The sequence below is a fragment of the Tursiops truncatus genome, chromosome 1 (genome assembly GCF_011762595.2).
Source record: "Tursiops truncatus isolate mTurTru1 chromosome 1, mTurTru1.mat.Y, whole genome shotgun sequence".
In the NCBI taxonomy this organism is placed as follows: domain Eukaryota; kingdom Metazoa; phylum Chordata; class Mammalia; order Artiodactyla; family Delphinidae; genus Tursiops; species Tursiops truncatus.
In genome coordinates, this window is record NC_047034.1 from 154,985,988 (window position 1) to 155,007,723 (window position 21,736).

General features: G+C 41.2%; 1 protein-coding gene across 4 annotated transcripts in view; it reads right to left on the reverse strand.

Moving 5' to 3' along the window:
- THRAP3 (thyroid hormone receptor associated protein 3) overlaps positions 1 to 20,911 on the reverse strand; it is a 77,110-nt gene extending 56,199 nt beyond the window's left edge. For 2 of the 4 annotated variants that reach the window (XM_019938122.3, XM_004321454.4), the window contains exon 1: positions 20,798 to 20,911. The gene's annotated coding sequence lies outside the window, so the exon portion shown is untranslated. Of the gene's footprint in view, positions 1 to 20,177; positions 20,393 to 20,797 lie in introns of those variants that run through there. The other 2 variants (XM_073791909.1, XM_073791907.1) reach the window with 2 other exon arrangements.
- Positions 20,912 to 21,736: the final 825 nt, after the last annotated feature.

Consider the following 21,736-nt stretch of genomic DNA (forward strand, 5'->3'; position numbering starts at 1 on the left):
TTACTGAAACTGCTCAGTTGTTTAGTGACGTCAACGCTGAGTCTGAAGTGACTGAACACTATGAACAAAACAGTCTGTGTGGAACAACCACTGACAAGAATCTTTTCACAAAGGTTGAGAGAACATTAATTCAATACAATCTGAACCTGAATCTGCTAAGATGTGCACAAATAATGGTGGTAAAAACGTGTGGAGAAAAAAGGGCTTAGTTGGGCAAATTTACAAAGCCTGTGAAAATGTAAAGTATTTCAAGCAAATGGTTTATTCACTGTACTGTTCATCAGCAAGTATTCTGCAAAAAAAATGTATCACATGCTTATTGATCCAGTATTGTCAAGAGTGACCTTCATTTGCTCTCAATCCACTGCTGTAATGGATTCATCAGTTCTATGAATTTCTGTCAGAAACAGAAGGTGAATCCTGACTTGCCTACTAAACAGCAGTTAAATGGCTTAGCAGCCATAAAATTTTATTGTGTTTTTTTTTTTTTTTTAAGCTCAAGGCTGAATTTGAGGGACTTCCCTGGTGGTCCAGTGGTTAAGACTCCATTTTCCCAATGCAGGGGATCCGGGTTCAATCCCTGGTCGGGGAACTAGATCCCACATGCATGCTGCAACTAAGAGTATGCATGCCACAACTAAGAGTCCACATGCCACAACTAAAGATCCCACATGCCACAACAAAGACCCGGCGCAGCCTAAATAAATAAATACTCTAAAAAAAACCCAAAAGACTGAATTTGAAATTTTTCTGAAGACGAATCACCCTTAAACACTATTACTGAATACTTTATGGCTTTGGAAATTAGCTTTTGCTGCACACTTAATAACGTCTCTTAATAAATCCATTTGAAAATTAACAAGACAAAACAGCACTTCTATGGGAAACATACTACAGCAAATTAAAATGAACATACATTGTTTGAATCACAAGTAATGTTGGTTACTTTTTTCATTTCCTGTACTGTCGAACGTTAAAACAAGCAATGAGATCTCCAGTCCCACACAAATTTGAAGCAGACGTATTTTCTTAGCTCAAAGTACAGTTTTACTATATTTCCTCAATGCAAGTGCAAAGGAAATCTCCATATTTCAAAATCCATCTAAACACAACTAAGGAACTTCCATCTAATCATCAATTGGAAATGATTAATGTGCGGTGTAAGGGCAGGCTAAAAAGCAAATATCGAGAAAAGAATCTAACAGAATTCTATAAAGCCTTCCAAGTGATAAATATGCTCAATTAAAATCATATGCTCCGAAAAAAAATCATATGCTCATGGATTAAGATTAGTATTTGGCAGGACCTGTGTGAAAAAACGTTTTCAAAGATGACATATGGGGACTTCCCTGGTGGCACAGTGGTTAAGAATCCGCCTGCCAATGCCAGGGACAAGGGTTTGAGCCCTGGTCCGGAATAGATCCCACATGCCTCAGAGCAACTAAGCCCATCTGCCACAACTACTGAGCTCACACACCTCAACTACTGAAGCCCGCAAGCCTAGAGCCCATGTTCTGCAACAAGAGAAGCCACTGCAATGAGAAGAAGCCCGCGCACCGCAACGAAGAGTAGCCCCCACTTGCCACAACTAGAGGAAGTCTGCGCACAGCAACGAAGACCCAGCGCAGACAAAAATAAATTAATATTTTTAAAAAGATGACATTTGTAAAATCTCACTACAAATTTCATCATTAACAGATGACATTTGCCATCAATTGCTATGGACCCCAATTAAAAGAAGTGTTATCCCCCCCAAAAGAATCCCATTCTTCTCACTAATACACCTGTATTATAAAAACTGTATTCAATTTACATAACTTGCCTAACAAAGTCATGTAGTGCAAATGGCCAAACAAGAGTAAACCCTTAATGAACAGTAATTCTCAAAACTGTAGGGTCTCAAATAGTAGAAAATGTCATTTTTAAATACTTATGCCCAGCAATTTACAGTAAAGCAAATAAAATTAGTAATCCATCATCCCAAAGCAATCTGCAAAGCACTAACCAATAAATAATAAAAAAGAACACATGCTCTAAAACTAGACTGCCTAGATTTGATTGATTCCCACTCCACCAACTGACTTAGACCTGTGATAAATTTCTTAATTAAATCTCACTATCTCTGTTTCTTTACCTGTAAAACTGGTTCTTACTACAAAGGGTTATGAAAATTGAATAAATTAATATGCATAAAGTTACTGAAAGTGCTTAGCACACCATTAGTACTCAATAATAATAATTATGAATCAGGCCAATGTCAAAATGACAGAGTTAAAAGACAACAAGACTTCAACTAGCTGGTGTGGATAGTCACAAGTTCATTAAACAATTATGTTCTCTCTCTTGATAATTCAGAGTCTGGATTTATGGCAGACTTAGAATATAAGACACTACATCTTCCAAATCTCTTAAAGAAGCAGAACACTCTGGCAACAAACCCAAACCTATACTTCATTCCAGGCTGAATGAGCTTGACCCCTAAATGACACCATTATTCTGTGCCCCAGGTTCTCAATTTACAAGAGAGAGAGACGGATCAACATGCCATCTGTGTACCTGACAGTTCCTACCTAGACAGGTGATTTTTTAAATCCTGCTCTCAGGCTATGCAGAGGGGCCTCAGGGCAAAATTATAACCTTCTCATCTGAATCCTCTGGCCTATTCAGTATGTAAGACTGTCAGGAAATCCTAACAGCTACTTTTCCAGAATTTATTTTATCACATTACAACTTTTTATAAGCTATCACCATTTCCTTACAACTTAAGCATCTATTCCTTGAAAAATACTAATCATGCAATATTACTAGACTATTTTGCTCCTTGAGGGCAAGTACCAGATCAAACTCCTTTTTTTGGATTCCCCGGTGTTGAATAACAAAATGAGTAAATACTAGCTAAATAATATATATATATTTTACTATGGTAAAATATACATAACACAAGATATACCATTTTAACCATTTTTAGGCGTACAGTGCAGATCAGTGGCATTCAGCCCACTCCCACTGGTATGCAACCATCACCACCATCCATCTCCAGAACTCTTCCATCTCCCCAAGACAAACCACGCACCTGTTAAACAGTAACACCCCCACCACTGCAACCACCACTCTACTTTGTCTCCATGAAGTTGACTAATCTAGGTATCTCACGCAAGTGGAATCATACAGTGTTGTCCTTTTACGTCTAACTTACGTCACCTAGCATGTCTTCAAGGTTCAGCCATATTGTGGCACATGTACACAGTTTTTAAAATGGTAAAAACATGTACAGAATCATAGAACTTGAGATATTAACTTAAACTGTTTCATTTGCCTTAGCAAACTTAAAATGTTTAATTCTTTTTACCTAGTTTTTTCATTTTAGTAATACAAGCACAGTAAAAATTTCAAACTGTATAAGACTACATAATGAAAAGAGGTCTCCTTCCTAATTTCTACCCTCCCTATCCTCAACTTCCAGTCCCCCTCTCAGGTTTAATTTTTTACCTTGGAACACAACTGCCAACCACATGTTGCCTTGCCTTAAGGATGTCCTATTAGTAAGATATTTAGTTGGGGGACTTCCCTGGTGGTCCAGTGGTTAAGAATCCATCTTGCAATGCAGGGGATCCCTGGTCAGGGAACTGAGATCCCACATGCTGCAGGACAACTAAGCCCGCCCACTGCAACTACTGAGCCCGCAAGCCACAACTAGAGAGAAGCCCGCACGCCACAACAAAAGATCCGCATGCTGCAACTAAGACCCAACGCAGCCCTAAATAAATAAATAAATACTTTAAAAAAAAAAAGACCCAAAACAATGAACATAAAACATTTCACAAGTATTTCACTGAGTTAACATTCATTGAGTGCACCCAATGGATAATGTCTTTGCTAGGCAGCATACTGAGACAATAAAGAGAACAGACTCTGGCGTCACATAAAAACTAGTTTAGGGCTTCCCTGGTAGCGCAGTGGCTGAGAGTCCACCTGACGATGCAGGGGACACGGGTTCGTGCCCCGGTCCAGGAAGATCCCACGTGCCGCGGAGCGGCTGGGCCCATGAGCCATGGCTGCTGAGCCTGCGTTGCTCCGCAACGGGAGAGGCCACAACAGTGAGAGGCCCACGTACCGCAAAAAAAAAAAAAAAACTACTTTAAAGCATTTTGACTCCTTTAAGTCTCAGTTTCCTGACCTATAAAATAAGGGCAACACTATCTCATAAGCTACTGAAACGATTAAATGAGGAAAACATCTAAATCATAGTACAGTGCACAGTAATATAGCAAGGACTCAAGTAATAATATAAATGTTAATTTCCTTCACTGGGCACTATGGAAAGCACAAAGATGAATCAGAAAATCTGTGCCCTTTTAAGGTGCTTATAATACAACAGAGCAGTTTATCTCTGCTCAGTATTATCATTATCTGCCAAGACCCTGGTATTAATACAACTTCCAACCTACGTTTATAACTTTTATGCCTCTGTTTCTAAACCTCACTGAAATAGTTATTTGTAAATAGTTATTTGTTATTTCTCCTAGCACTAGGAGAATAAACAGAAAGTTCATTATCATCAGACCATGTACAGGGTGTGCAGCCCTGAGTCAGTCTACAGCTAGCTTTAATCAAAGAGCAGAGAGTCGTGTGATTAAGAGACCATGATCCACTCCAATCTGACCCAGAAGCATATGAGAGTTATGGACAAATCTCACTAGAATTAGAATCACAAAGCATTAAGAACTGGAAGCACTCTTAGAGATCATTATCTAAACTACAACTACTTTTCACAGAAGGAAACCTGAACCCAGATAAAGGAAGAGATTTGCCCAAGAAGATGAGGCAAAACTAGAGCTAAAGGCCCTTAGCTCTCAGTGTGTCCCGGTTCTTTCCACATCATCATGCTACCTTTCACCTGTTAAAGAACCTTAAACCACAAACTTCATCCACTCTGCTCTAATTTCTCACTTTTCTTCCCAATTAATTATCTAACAGGAAAAAAATTTTTAAATGTGCTTTATGAAATGTCTTCCCTAAATTATCTATTATTTGCCTTAAATTTACACTACTGGAAGCTACAGGGAGATGCTAACTAAAAGTAAATCTAAATAAATAAATAAATAAATCTAATTCACTAAAGGCCTATTTGAAACGAAATTTCAATCCACAAAAAAACTCTTAATTTTATTTATTTTTCGGCTGTGCTGTGTATTTTACGGATCTTAGTTCCCTGACCAGGGATTGAACCTAGGCCACAGCAGTGAAAGCACCAAGTCCTAACTACTGGAACACCAGGGAATTCCCAAAAAACTTAATTTCAGAGTTGGAAAAGTGGATGGTACATTCAGAGTATTATCTTCCACAACTGCTTACTTTCACTAAAAAAATTTATCCAAAATAGTAATTTGATTAACCCATTTAACCCAGAGCATCAGACCAGGATAACCAACTTCTAAATGAGTCACATTTCATCTCATCTGTAAACAAGCAACAGGAAAGAGACTAAATTTGATGCCGGAATAATCTGTTACAAATATTTGTGACATTATTCCAGCAACCAATTTGGATATGATCATGTCATGCTGGAGAACCTACTAAAGTACATTCACCTTCAGAGATTTTTTTTCTTTCGTATTTTTCCTTTTTAAATTACAAATTGGAAGAAGCTACTAGGTTTGACACAAAGATCAAAACTACTTCCCAGAGTACTGCCAAATAACTTATTTTCAAACAAATTAAGAAATAGTCTTATCAGCAATTTTGGAACTCTACCCAAAATGTCCACATATATTCTGGTTCTGCTAATTCTAGAAATAAATTTGCAACTGCTTTGTAAATTTGTTGATGTTAACCCAACATCAATTTACAAACACCTTTAGGGATGCAAACCTCTTCTTCCCACAAAATGCCAAAATCCCAAGGCCACCTAGCCACTCCTAAATACAGGGTTTCTCACAAAATGCATCTTATTTCCAAAACATTTATAAGCAATGTAACTGCTCACCAATGACCCCTACCTCACATCACACAAAATAAACTCCAAGTGGACTTAAAAAAAAAAAAAAAAAAGCATATAAACAAACATTAAATGTGAAAAGCTTTAAAACATTTAGAAGGAAATATAGGAGAATATTTGTACAAATTCCGGGTAGAGGATTTGAAATAAGTTATAAGTATAAACCATAGACATAAAGATTGATAAATATGTCTATATGCTTTAGAAAATCAAAACAAAACCACATACTAGGAGAGTATATTTGCAATACACATAAACAAAGGATTAAAATCCAGACTCTATATAAAGAACTTCTACAAATCAATAAAAAAGGCAAAAAACTCAATTATTCAGATAAAAAAAGATTAACTTATTAAATACTTATTGAACACTTACGTATGCCAGGCACTGTCCTTGGCACTAGAGGTACAACACTGACAAAAGGAGAAAGTCTCTCATCTTGTGGTTGGTGGAGCAAGACATACACTCAAGTAACTATATACTGTATGCCAAGTGATGATAAACACTAAAAATAAAGTGGGCTAAGGGGATGATCAATTAAAAAAAGAAAAAACCTATATGGCTAATACACACATGCAAAGATTCATTTTCACTACTAATCAGAGAAATACAACTTAAAACTATAATAAAATATTTCATACTCACAAGAATGGCAAAAAATTTTAAAGTCTAACGACATCATGTGCCATGAAGATGTACAGCAACAGAAATGCATATATTGGGAGCATAAACTGGTATAATTCCTCTGGAGAATAATGTGACAGTTAAAGATGTGCACATCCCGTGAACCAGAAATTCCAGTTTTAGGTATAAACCCTAGAGAAATTATCTCAAGTCAGTAGAAAATATATACAAGAATATTCTTGGCAGCGCTCTCTGAGTACAAACAGGATACAGTACAAAATGGATAAATAAAAACTGGCACTTTCATACAATGAATACTATAAAACAGTGAAAATGAAGAACACACATACCATGAATGAATCCCACAAACAGAAGCCTGAGCAGAAAAAGAAGTTACAAAAAACAACTTCTTGGTTTCAAGAATCAAGAGCTAGGGACTTCCCTAGTAGTCCGGTGGTTAAGAATCTGCCTTCCAATGCAGGGGACAAGGGTTCAATCCCTGGTCAGGGAACTAGGATCCCACATGCTGTGGGAAACTAAGCCCCCGTGCCGCAGCTACAGAGCCCACACACTCAGGAGCCTGCACACCACAACTAAAGGGAAGCCCACAAGCCGCAATGAAAATCCGACGCAGCCAAAAATAAATAAATAAACATTAAAAAAAAAAAAAGCTACAAAAAAGCAACAACAAAAAAAGGAGAAAAACGCTAAAAAAAAAAAAAAGAAACAAGAACTTCTTGGTATCAGCTGGTATAGAACAATTTACATGAAGTTTTAAAAACACAAAAATAGTGTATTTTGTTTACAAAAGCATACATTTTTAATAGAAGTCTAGAAAAATGCATAAACACCAAGTTAGAAGAGAGGTTGGGGGAGAAGGGAAGAACAATTCTAGAAGACTTAGCTGTGGTGGTAAAGCTTTATTTCTTAAATTTATTAAACCGATCTCTTAAATAGTCAATACATGGGCACCAGTTATACAGTATTATTCTTTGTACTTTCTACATGTCTTCAGATTGCATACTTTAAAACCATGAAAAAAATGCTGTACAATGCTGAACCTGTTGTTGTGCTCACTTTAGACTTCATTTCTCAGTCCCTCTCTAGAGGAAAAAAGGATTAATACAATTCTCTATAATAGTGACAGAAAAGTACAAGCATTCCCACGTACCTCATAAGCTTCTTGGCCACACACATTTAAACTTTTGCAAACAACTTCCAAAGATTGAAATAGAACTCATAAAGCAATGCTCTTAAGGTTAAATCAAAGAAACAACTCCACATTGAAGGACAAGCATATGAAAGTGTATGTGGAGGGGAATTCCCTGGCAGTCCGCTGGTTAGGACTCTGCGCTTCCACTGCAGGGGGCACGGGTTCCATCCCTGGCTGGGGAACTAAGATTCCGCAAGTTGTGCAGCACAGCCAAAAATAAAATAATTCTTTCTTAAAAAAAAAGAAAGAAAAAAAAAGTGTATGTTGAATACAGGCAGAGTGATTAAGAGCAAGAATTTTGCAAATGTGACCGACATGGATTAGAATCCTGACTCCACTACTGTGCAGGCTTGAACAAGGTGTGTAATCTTACTACTACGTTTCTCATATCAAAAAACAGATACAGGGCTTCCCTGGTGGCGCAGTGGTTGAGAGTCCGCCTGCCAATGCAGGGGACACGGGTTCGTGCCCCGGTCCGGGAAGATCCCACATGCCGCGGAGTGGCTGGGCCCGTGAGCCATGGTCGCTGAGCGTGCGCGTCCGGAGCCTGTGCTCCGCAACGGGAGAGGCCAAAACAGTGAGAGGCCCGCGTACCACACACACACACAAAAAAAACAGATACAGGGCTTCCCTGGTGGCGCAGGGGTTGAGAGTCCGCCTGCCGATGCAGGGGATACGGGTTCGTACCCCGGTCTGGGAAGATCCCACATGCCGCGGAGCGGCTGGGCCCGTGAGCCATGGCCGCTGAGCCTGCACGGCAGGAGCCTGTGCTCCGCAACCGGAGAGGCCACAACAGTGAGAGGCCCGCGTACAGCAAAAAAAAAAAAAACAGATACACTGATCTTATAAAATTACCGTAGGATTAAACGAATTAATGTATGTAAAGCACATAGCACACTGTATTCTAAAAGGGCAGTTTGAAAAATACGAAGTTGGAAGGGAAAGGATAACAGTGGATAGGCTCAACAAGGAGAATTTTAGTTTCCCAAACTGTTTCAGTAGTGAATCAAGATTTTATACTTATATTAAGGCTTTTTTCCCCACTAACATGCTTACATAACCACCAAACAACAAATTAAATCCTTAAAGATACTTCCATTTCCAGAATCACCTTTTAAAAAACTGAGCTGATACTAAAATATCTGTCCAATGCAAAGCAGAGATCCGGCTAAATCCCTAGCATTTTGTTTAATTCCACATTGGGTCCAATTCAGGTGCTGCTACTCAGGGAGAAAAAAAAAATTACACCAAATGCTATATAACTTGTATCAAGAAATACAGTCAAGGGACTTCCCTGGCGGTCCAGTGCTTAAGACTACGCGCTCTCAATGCCAAGGGCACGGGTTTGATCCCTGATCAAGGAACTAAGATCCCACATGCCGCAAAAAACATAGTCAAGAAAAAGTTGTGAATATTTTCTACAGAAAACTAGATTATTCATGAGTTACTATATGAAAGGCTGAGTTTTGTACACATAATGCATCCAAAAAGTGTATCCAGGACTTAAAATTTTGATTTGAACAATGTTTTCCTACACAGTAAAAGGAGTAAAGGCAGGAGGATGAACAATACAGAAGACAAAGCCTGTATCCCTACAGCTCTGCAATATTTAATACAGAACAAGGAAACCAAAGATCCTCTCCTCAGAAAGCACCTCCTATTTCTTGTTCACAGCTCTAGGATAAGTTACCAGAATAAGATCAGGTGAGAAGGGAAAGGTTAAGATTCCAGATGGAATAACACATTGTTATAATATTATATATACATATTATATCTGGAACTTAAGTTACAGCTTATGTATACTTTTGACCAGCACATAAAATCTTTTTTTTTTTTTGCGGTACGCGGGCCTCTCATTGCTGTGGGCTCGCCTGCTGTGGAGCACAGGCTCCAGACGCGCAGGCTCAGCGGCCATGGCTCACGGGCCCAGCCGCTCCGCGCCATGTGCGATCTTCCCGGACCGGGGCACTAACCCATGTCCCCTGCATCGGCAGGCGGACTCTCGACCACTGCGCCACCAGGGAAGCCCTCAGCACATAAAATCCTAGTTTCCTAAAAATCCCAGCAATGCTAGGTGACAATTTCAAAATTAAACAGTTAACCTTTGATTTACATTCATGGCTCATGTATGAAAATAGCTCAACACGTTAATGGTCAGGGCAGGTATCAGATTTTATCAGGAAGCTGCTCTTTGGGCTAACCATGTTAAAATTTTTTTCATTAAGCTGCCTTCTCTCAAAGAGAAGATGTTTCAAAAATATTAAAAAATGATAATAAATGATATGAGAAAGCATTTGCAATAGTTAAATGACACTCTACGTATCATTCTTTCAATGAATTTTGGATCCACTGCTTCTAAACCAAGAGTCCAACAATTTGTTGAAGAGATGGTTCACTGTAGTGGGTAAACTCAAATGACATTCAAAACAATTACATTTGAGAATTTCTAGTGCTCAACTAACACTGTTCATTCAACTGTCAAAACAGCACAAGGGGGCTTCCCTGGTGGCGCAGTGGTTGAGAGTCCGCCTGCCGATGCAGGGGACACGGGTTCGTGCCCCGGTCCGGGAAGATCCCACATGCCGCGGAGCGGCTGGGCCCGTGAGCCATGGCCGCTGAGCCTGCGTGTCTGGAGCCTGTGCTCCGCAATGGGAGAGGCCACAACAGTGAGAGGCCCGCGTACCGCAAAAAAAAAAAAAAAAAAGCTAGGCAGTAGAATTCCCTGGGGGTCCAGTGGTTAGGACTCTGCACTCTCACTGCTGAGGGCCCAGGTTCAATCCTTGGTCAGGGAACTAAAATCCCACAAGCCGTGCTGAGCGGCCAAAAAAAAAAAAGAAAAGCTAGGCAAATATTATTGATTCTGAAATACATCTTCCCGTCATTCTACTTGCAGCAAGGCGAATCAAAAAGCCTCTGCAGTCGGCTGGTAGATTCAAGTCCATTTATTCTTGAAGCGAAATTTAAATAATTTAACTCTGGATCTAATAAGCATGACAATAACAAAATGGGATGTTCTGTTATGTGAGGACTCTCCTCATTTACTGGTCAATCCACTCCCTGGACCCTTACTCTGAGCAATATAGCAGTTGCTAAGAGTGGAAGTTTAGAGTCAGACCTAGGTTCAAATCTTATCTCTTCCTAAACTGATCTCTTATGCCTCAACTTTATCATTTGTAAAACAAGAAACTCTTCACTTACCCTGTAATATACAGGATTAAATGAGATAATGCATGTAAAGTGCTTAAATAAGCATTTACTTTGAAAAGAATCTCAATCTATAAAAGTTCTTTAATATTTAGTTCTTTAGTTCTTATTTAATATTTATTTAATATTTAACCTTATATCCAGGTTTGCTCAAGATAGTCAGTTTACACTTGCTGTCCCAGTGTATTAATAGCATCCCCTCTCTCAATAGTGTCCTGGTTCAAAAAGATAAATTATATGGTCACAATATTAATTTGATAAAAGTAAATCTAACTTGAGACAAACATCATTAAATCAGAGGAAAGGGAACTATTCCAGCTAAGAACTGGCACTCAAAATCTTTCTATCCAAGCACATATAAATTAAAGAAATGATGGTAACATTTAAGTGTGTAAATTTTACCTCCCTGTCCTCCCCCAAAAAGGGACTCATAGGGCTTCCCTGGTGGCGCAGTGGTTGAGAGTCCGCCTGCTGATGCAGGAGACACGGGTTCGTGTCCCGGTCCGGGAGGATCCCACATGCCGCGGAGCGGCGGCGCCCGTGAGCCATGCCCGTGAGCCATGGCCGCTGACCCTGCGCGTGCGGAGCCTGTGCTCCGCAACGGGAGACGCCACAACAGTGAGAGGCCCGCGTAACAAAAAAAAAAAAAAAGGGACTCATAAGAGTTCAATCATAAATATTGAACTCTAGCTAATGATATGCATGTTGAAGCATTTAAATATAAAATGTACTGATTTCTGCAACTTACTTTAAAATGCTTCAAAAAAATAAGGAAATGGGCAAAGGACTTGAACAAATATTTCTCAAAAGATGTACAAATGGTCCACAGCATATGAAAAGAGGACATCACTAATCAATAGGGAAATGCTAACCAAAGCTACCCCACACCCATTAGAATGGTTACTATTTAAAAAAAAAAAAAAAGAGGAAGGAAGGAGGGAGGAAGGAAGGAGGGAAGGAGGGAGGGAGGGAGGGAGGGAGGAAATGCTGGTGAGGATGTGGAAGAATTGGCGCTGTAGTTGGGAATGTAAACGGTGTAACCACTGTGGAAAACAGCAGAGAATGGCAGTTCCTCAAAAAACTAAACATAGAATTACCATATGATCCAGCAATTCAACTTCTGGGTATATACTCAAAAGGACTGAAAGCGAGGTCTTGAAGAGATATTTGTACACCTAGGTTCACAGCAGCATTATTCACAATAGCTAAAACATGGAAACAACCCAAGTGTCTGACTGATGGATAAATGGATAAGCAAAATGTGGTATATACCTACATACAATGGAATATTATGAAGGGAAATTCTGACATATTACAACATGGATAAACCTTGAGGACATTATGCTAACTGAAGTGAGCTAGTCACAAAAAGACAAATACTCTTTGAGTCCCCTTATATGAGGTACTTAGAGCAGTCTAAACCTTAGAGACAAAGTAGAATGATGGTTGTCAGAGGCTGGGGATGGAAGGGAGAATGGGGACTGACTATTTAATGGGGTATAGAGTACCGATTTTGCAAGATGAAACATTCTGCAGATGAACAGTGATGATGGCTGCACAACAGTGAATGTACTTAATACCACTGAACTGCACACTTAAAAATTATCATGGTAAATTTTATGTTCTGTATATTAAGCCACAACAAAAAAACCTGGAAAAAAAATACGGTGGAGTGATGAGTATAAAGATATGTGATTAAAAAAAAAAAGATATGTGATAAAGTAAACATAGCAAAATGCTAACAAATGTAGAATCTCAGTGGCGGGCGTATGGGTACTCACTGTACAATTCTTTCAACTTTTCTGCATGCTTGAAATCTTTCATAATAAAACACTGGACGAAAAAAAAAAAAATCAAAGAAATTTTCATCCCTATGAAAAACACTTGATGCAGAGCAACTAACCTACCCAGTATAAGAGAAACATGAGCCTAAAGGGATGAGAGAATGTAAAAGCCAACCTACACTAAATCTTCTAAAAGTTCATTTCAGCCACATTCAATGGGATCATCACAACTGTAATAACACTAACACAGTGGGAATATATTTGCCTACCCTAGCCCCAAAGTAACAAATTAAGATTTAGCTCATCCAACATAAATAACCAATATTCTGAAGGCAATATTTGAAGCCCCCATTTAAGCAATAAATCCATCCACTTCTAAAAAATAACCAACCTGGACAGAAATTAAATCCTAAAAGAATATCAAATCAGTAAAGATCTGTATACCACGTTATTTTCATTTTAGTAAATGCCTAGCACTTAGCAGACATTTAGTAAGTATTTAATGCCCTCTTTCCCCAAAAAAAGAAAAGCCATACAACATCAAAAACAATCCATGCATGAATCTCAATTCCAGTTCCTGCTCAGTTGTTTTTAAAGTGAAGAACAGAAACTCTAATAGGTTAAAAAAAATTCTAATCCAGAACTAGGAGGTTTAGCAAAATTGTCCCCATGTTTTCCCCTTTGGCCACAGAGGTAGCATTCTCTCTGCACTCTGAACAAACCCATTGTGGGCTAAGAGCTAAACAGAGTTTAAATATTATGAAAATGGTGATGCATAAATGATAGCCAAAGCAAAGTCCAAAATTCTTTCGTAAACTCTAAGGGGAGAAAACTGCAACTACTCTGAGGCCCCACCTATCATATGCAGAAGCAATGCTGACAAAAACATGAAAAGACAATCTAGATCCACGCTAACAGAACTTTCTGAGATGAGGAAAATGTTCCATATCTATGCTCCTCAAAATGGCAGCCACCATTCACATGTTGCTGCTATTGCCCACCTGAAATATGGCTAGTGTGAAAACTATACTAAGTATACTAAATAAGTATACTAAGTATTTAATTTTAATTAACTCAAAGTAAGCTAGCCACATTTGGCTAGTGGCTACCAAAATGAACTGTGCAGATCTAGACCACAGACCACATATTTAAGGTAATTTTTCTCCAACAGAATCTAAAGCTCAGTACACGCTTAATAAACACTGACTAAGGAGGAAATGGAGAGTCAGAAAGGTTTTTGAACAGAACAAAAGCATCAGTTCTGGGCATTTTTCTACACATTGTATTACGTCAACAAATATGGTGCTTCCATCTACTTCTGTTTTCTACCTAGCATTCCACTGTACACACATGCTATAACATAAGCAGTTCCCTAGTGTTGTACATTTAGGTTGTCTTTAATTTTTCACTTAATGTAACACTGTAATGATTATCCTTATCTTTAAGGACCTGTGCAATTATTTCCTTATGGTATATTCCTAAAAGCACAGGTACATTGTGTTGTTCTCTGGAACAGCTACAGCACCTTATATTGCTACCAGGAGTACTTGAGAATGTCCATTTCCCCACACCCTCACCAACAATAACCGTTATATTGTTTTTTTTTTTATCATGATGGAGATCTGAGGGAAAAAACGGTATTTCATTTTTGACTTAATCTGTATCTCTCGTTTTCACGTGATTTATTTTGTCAAGTTAACGTAATTTTCAAAAAGGTTAGCCAACTGTTCCAGAGCTGTTTATTGAATAATTAAGTCATCCTTCCCTCACAATCTTGAACACCAACTTAATCATGTACTCAGCACTTTCCATATGCTATCAGTTGAGGGCTCTGGGTGTTTCTCACTGTCCTTTCAGATTTAATGCCATATAACTACTTCCCTTTCCCAAGTAGCTAACAAGCAATCCATCTTCCATATATAATAAAATTAATTTGTTGAATCCCTACTATTAACCCTGGCACTGGGCTAACCATCTAGCCATCACAATAACCCTTGTTGGAGGTAGATAAGAGATTTCCAGCTCCATCTGAAATTGAACAGATACACTGAAGGGTTAAGCAACTTGCCCCAAGGTCCCAGTTTAATTAAAAACAACAATAAAAAACTTCTGATAAGAAACGACTTCCATTTCTTATCTCATTCCAAGGTCTCTAGGTACCACAGATCATATAACTCCATGACCATGCCCTATTAAATGAACACTACAGCTGAAAATACTCTGCTAAAAGTGGAACAGAAAATATCCCCTACCAAACCCCAAAGTATAAAATATCAATGCAGCACCTCAGACTGAAATGGGGGTGGGCTATTCAGAGCCTGGCCAGCTTAGCCTCCTTCCCTCATAACGCCTGAGGCACCTCCTCACTCCAGAGTATTTTAAAACCTCCTGTCCCACCTACACTTGGCTAAACTTACCAAAAATTCAAGGAAAACAATCATTACCACAGCCTACCTACAGAGTTACCTCAGTTTTTTTGTTTTTGTTTTTTTTTTGGTAGGAGGGCCTCTCACTGTTGTAGCCTCTCCCGTTGTGGAGAACAGGCTCCGGACGTGCAGGCTCAGCGGCCATGGCTCATGGGCCCAGCCGCTCCACGGCATGTGGGATCTTCCCGGACCGGGGCACGAACCCATGTCCCCTGCATCGGCAGGCGGACTCTCAACCACTGCGCCACCAGGGAAGCCCGCATTACCTCAGTTTTACAGAACAGCCTTTAGAGAATGAGTTCTGAATACAAATTTTTATAAATTATTATAACTCATATATAATAGATGTATACATTTTAAAGATACAGTTCAGTGAGTTTTGACAAAATATACTATGTAAACACCACCCAACCCAACAATAGAATACTTTTATCGCTCCAGCAAGTACCCTCTTGCCCCTTGCCCCTTGGCAATCTCCTCACCAACCGCCATACAAATTATTTTCAACAGAATCTGAGTAAGCTAGAACTCGATAGTGGGAGCACTTCCAGAGACTGTCACCCAGTCAGCCATCTATTTATTCCCATATTAATTCATCCTTTCTCTCAATATTTACTAAGCCTCTTCTTTTTAACAGAGAATGTCCTAGGTGTGGGGATTCAGCAGTGAATCAAACAAATCCCTGCTTCACTCTCTAAAAAGGTGAAGACACAACAGATGAAAAATAAATAATGTAATATCCCATAGTAATAACACGGGGTTGGGGAGGGGTATTGGTTAATGATCAGAGTACCATTATAGATAAGGTCATCAAGAAAAGCCTCTCTCAGAACACTTTCCAATGTGATACATGCAAAGAGACATCAAAACTGTCAGAGTGAGACTTCCCTGGAGGTCCAGTGCTTAGGACTCCGTGCTTCCACTGCAGGGGGTGCGGGGTTTGATCCCTGGTCTCCCTGGTTGGGAAACTAAGATCCCACATCCCGCATGCTGTGTGGCCAAAAAAAAGGCTTTGTAAAGGATAACTTTATAACACCTGAAACAAGAATTTTTTTACATTAAAAAATTTACCCAATTCTTTTTCTTTATTGGGCAACCCCACTCTGGCGCCTGACCAACTTCCTCAATCTCCTTCATTTTTAAAGTTTTTTCTGATAGCCCATAATCTGGTAGCCAAAGGTTTTAGTCAAGACTCTAGGACACATAGGACACATCCTTTAGATACAATGGGATCATTTTCCGGGAAGCCCTGATACAATGGAGAGTCCTGGAGTGAAGAAATCTCTACAGTAACTTCAGAAAGCAGTCTCACCTCTATGACTCCTCTATCAATCCTTTCTGTAGGGACTTCCCCGGTGGTCCAGTGGCTAAGACTCAGACTCCATGCTCCCAATGCAGGGGGTCCGGGTTCAATCCCTAGTCAGGGAACTAGATCCCACATACCTCTACTAAGAGTTCGCATGCCGCAATGAAGATCCTGCACGCCGCAACTAAGACCCAGCGCAGCCAAATACTTTTTTTTTTAAATCCTTTATGTATCCTGACCTTTTAATTAAAATAGACAAAAATAAAATTGAGTTATGAACCTCTCCAAAACACACAGGATTTCTGAAAGCAAAGCGATGGACTTCGCAAATGCATACATTAAACACACACAACACACACACTTTTGCCTCAGGACAGGCGCCAAAAGTCTTCTAATTAGACATTCAGCAACTTCTCTTTGCTTGGCCTTCTATCTTCTGAAACAAGCCAAGCTGTGCAGTTACTGCATTCCAGATGCTGAAAAGCAAATCAGGCAGAACAAAAATGAGGACACTGCACACGTGCCAGCTAAAAAGGCATGGTCAGGGGTCAGATCAATGCCTTCTGCTTTCTAAAAGCCCTTGGGTTTCTTCAGTTTGGAAAGAAAATAATTCAATGTTTTGGGGCCCCCTCCCCACTGCACTGCTCCATCTCCCTCTTCTGAAGTTATCTAAAATTTCCTTTTTTTTTTAAAGAAGAAACAAAGGAAACAAATAAAGCACCAAAGCAGAAAAAATATTTTTTAGTGGCGATATAAGGACTGCTGCTGCAAGCAGAAACACAGGTCCATGGCTGCCAGATCTGATTTTTCAAAGCAGCCTGAATCCACATTTTTACATGAAATCTCCCTGTTTTTCAATGTTGACAACTAATTCAAATTTACAACACTGTGTGAGCCAAACAAAACACATCTGTCGACTGGATTTAGTCCATGAGCCTTCAGTCTTCAACATCTGCCATAAAAAGAAAAATACATGGTTCTTTCAGTGGTAGAGCTCTAACTGTGTGGAAAAAAGCACACCCTATGCTTCCAGTAACACACTATCATCTGAAAAACACACTACAAAATATATAAACATACATATGAAACCCCTGTTAGAAGGAAAGCAAGAAGAAAACAATCTCACTCTTCACACACTAAGGCGCTCCATTTCTACCACTAAAATAGAAACTATAAACAAAACCCAATGGAAGAAAACAGTAGGAATGAATATGGATTTTCGTGAAACTGAGCTCACTAATGTTCAGCTTCCTCAGTATGTGCATCGGCCCATAACTCCTAGAGAAAAAGAAACTAAAAGGTGACTTTTCTATGGCACAGCATTTAACTCTGATTTAAAACAAACAAAAAACGAGTTCCCTAAAGAAAGGCAACCTTGGGTTTCCTTGGTGGCGCAGCGGTTGAGAATCCGCCTGCCAATGCAGGGGACACGGGTTCGAGCCCTGGTCCGGGAAGATCCCACATGCAGTGGAGCAACTAAGCCTGTGTGCCACAACTAATGAGCCTGTGCTCTAGAGCCCATGAGCCACAACTACCAAGCCCGCTTGCCACAACTACTGAAGCCCTTGCGCCTAGAGCCCACGCTCCACAACAGAAGGCACTGCAATGAGAAACCCACACGCTGCAACACAAAGTAGCCCCCACTCGCCACAACTAGAGAAAGCCTGCACACAGCAATGAAGACCCAATGCAGCCAAAACTAAATAAATACAATAAATTTTATTTTTTAAAAAAAAGGCAATCTTTTAGAAAGGGTACCCATGACTCTTAACTCTCCTGGTAAGCCATGGGCAATTACTTTTTTATGGGTTATAAACCTGCCCAAAGAGCCCACGTGCAGCAACTAAGACCTGGTGCAGCCAAAAAAAAAAAAAACAAAACAAAACCTGAATTACAAACTCTATAGAGCACTGGTTCTTAAATTTTGAGACTCTAATGAATGATGGAAGGTAATGACTCCTTGAGAAAATGCACTTCCCTCACAAAACGTTTAGAGTTCATGAGCTCCCTGTAGTCCATGGACCGTACTAAGAACGTCTTGCTCTAGAGAATATTGAAACTACCTAATCTCAAAACCCTCTGCTTCTTCCCACCAACGCATCTCCACTCCATCTCTCTACTTCAGGCAACTATCATCTCCAGGCTATAACAGTACAACAGCCTCTTAACTGGTAGCCCCACAATCCATTTTCTACACCCCTGGCAAAAACGATTTTAAAATGTATATCTGGGGACTTCCCCGGTGGCGTAGTCGCAGTGGTTAAGAACCCACCTGCCAACGCAGGGGACACGGGTTCGAGCCCTGGTCTGGGAAGATCCCACATGCCACAGATCAACTAAGCCCATGCGCCACAACTACTGAGGCTGTGCTCTAGAGCCCGCAAGCCACACCTACTGAGCCGGTGTGCCACAACTACTGAAGCCCGCATGCCTAGAGCCAGTGCTCCACAACAAGAGAAGCCACTGCAATGAGAAGCCCGCGCACCACAACGAAGAGTAGCCCCCGCTCGCCGCAACTAGAGAAAGCCTGCACGCAGCAATAAAGACCCAAAGCAGCTAAAAATAAAAAATAAATTAATAAAAAAAAAACCTGTACTAATTATGCTATTAAACTAATATGCTAAAGAACTACTACTACTACTGCTGCTATGACTACTATTAACACCACCACCGCTACAATTGGACTGTACCTAATCTGCAGGCTAAAAACACCAGTCTCCAAAACCGGGCATCTTTCACTAGTGCTAAGAGATGTAAAAAGCAGAGATGGAATTGTATTGAACGTAAAGGCTTTTAGTTAGACAGTTCCTAACAGAAACTTCAATCAACTCTTCTACAAAATACAATCAAGCTTAAATAGCTGCAGAAAAAAACTGCTTTTGATATTGCTAAAGCATGTATACTAATTCACAAAACTAATTTCCCAGTAGGGAACAAACTAAGCCCAGTTTGTTCCACAAGTTCTTCATGGCAGCAGCCAGCTTTGGCTGTTTAACAGGCTGGATACACACATCGGTCTGTCTAGATAACAGAAAAAACTACAACAAACCGTATTGCCACAAACAAGAAAAGGGAGGGCCATCCGAAAGGGAAAGAAAAAGATGGTGTGATACGTGCCTTTCCAGTCTGGGCCTACAACCTATAAATTCTAAAAGTGACGATAATGATACTAGTGCTTAATACCTGGCAGGTAATGAGCTAAGTGGTTTTCAATTTACCTCATTTAACCTTCATAGTTACGCTATAAAATAACCAGTGTTGCCGCTATTTTGCAGATAAGGAAACTGAAGGACCTGGAAGTGAAGCTCCTCGACCTGAAACCAAAAGCTAGCAGAGCCAAAACTTGAACCCAGGCAGCTGGCTCCAGGATCCTTCCGTTACGCTGCCACCAGAAGCTTCATCGGCTCTCTCCCGCCAGGCCCTACCACGCTCTCAGAGGCTTTTCCTTCAATCCAATGAACAACCTCCTCGTAAATACTCAACTACCACTGATGGCTCCAACTGCTGGGCAGCAGCGCTACTCGCCAGTTTCTGCCGCCATACTCCATCCCTATGACTTAGAAAGGCAAAGAGGATAACTGATAAAAGTTGCTTGGGTGCTAAGGGAGATGAAGGAAATTACCTTATTCAGGCAGAACACACGCCAATTACCATTGGAACACAAGTCGGCCTCACCTCCAGCGCAAGAGAAATGAAAGTGGGCGCACCAATGTTCCCGTGGGTGATAAATTTGGACTATGCCTCCTCTGGCCACAAGGCAGAAAAGAACGGAAGAGGCACCAACATTTACTGAGTGTCAGCCACATGCGCCCTAGAAGAAGACAGATCCAGGCCAATGGAGATTAGGCTGGGGGGAAGGGCACTCAAGAGTTCCGGGAAAAAGAGAAATCCAAATAATAGGATTCAGGATTCACCCGACTAAGGGGGGGAGATAGAGGAGGTGGAGGCCCCTCCCTGGCAGCTTGCAAGCAAGAAAAAGAAGCATAGGGGGTGCTCCGGAGGAAACGCGGCCCTGAGAGTCGGGAGCTAGGCCGGAGCGAGGGGAAGCCCTGAAGGGCGGGGAGGGGGAGGAGCCGGAGCGAGCAGGGCCCGCTCAGAAGAAGCCGAGGAGCAGGCGAGGGGGAGCAGCTCCGCGCCAGGCCTGCCGGGCACCGTGAGCCAGCGGCCGCGGAGAAAAGATAAAAGACGAAACGACTGGAGCAGACTGAGCTGCCCTAATTCCCATCAAGGGCCCTCACTCACCTGGGCCCACCTCAGCGACGGCAGCAGCAACCTCGCAACGGCACAACCGGCCCGAACCTACCCCCCGCCCGACAGCGCGCCCCGCGTCCCAGCTCTCCGACGACGTCTGCTGCGGCGTCGCCCCGCGGCCTCCTGGGAAATGTAGTCCTAGGTCCCGCCTTCCTGGCAAGCTTGACGGTCTATAGAACTACGTTTCCCACAAGGCAAGGCGAGTGCCGGGCCCGCCGCTTTGCGTCACGCGCCAGGTTGTCGGCAGTCACGTGGGCTTCTCCGTTCCATCCCCTCCCCCCGCCTGGGTGGCCTGGGGAAGAAGGAGGGAGGTGGACGGAAGGGGCGGGGGCGTTGCTGACGCCAAGGCCCCCACCATTTTGGAAGCAGCCTGGAGCAAGGGCCTGAGCCCCACCCACTCGCGGCCTCCCTTCGTAGTCGGAAAGTCTCTGAGCTGGGAATCTGCTAGCCTGGCTTTCGGGTTCTGCCCTGCCACTTCTCGCTTCGTGACCTTGAGCAAATCTCCCCTCTCTGAGCCTCAGCTTCCTCCCCTATGAAATGAGACTCTTAATTTCTACCCCACAGAGTTGTTGCGGGACTCCGACAAAGTATGGCGTACAAAAGCAGCTACTACCCTGAAAGCGCGACTCAAAATGAATTTGGTTTTATTGTGACAGTGTGCTCCTATGGAGACCCAGAAGCCCGGGTGTGCAAAGCTCTCCACTCTCATCTCCCGCCACCGCTGCCCCCCACTTCCAACGACAATGGGAGCACATAAAGAGGTTTTAAAGAGTGTGGTCCTGTAAAGCTTATTAAAGTGGATGCCCTCACCTATAGAATGAGAAATTTCCCGGAAGGTATAGCCTTGGAATCTGCATTATAAACAGACTTCTCCAGCGATTCTTAACGCACATAGAAGTTTGACAACCACGGCATTTATCAAGTTTTTTG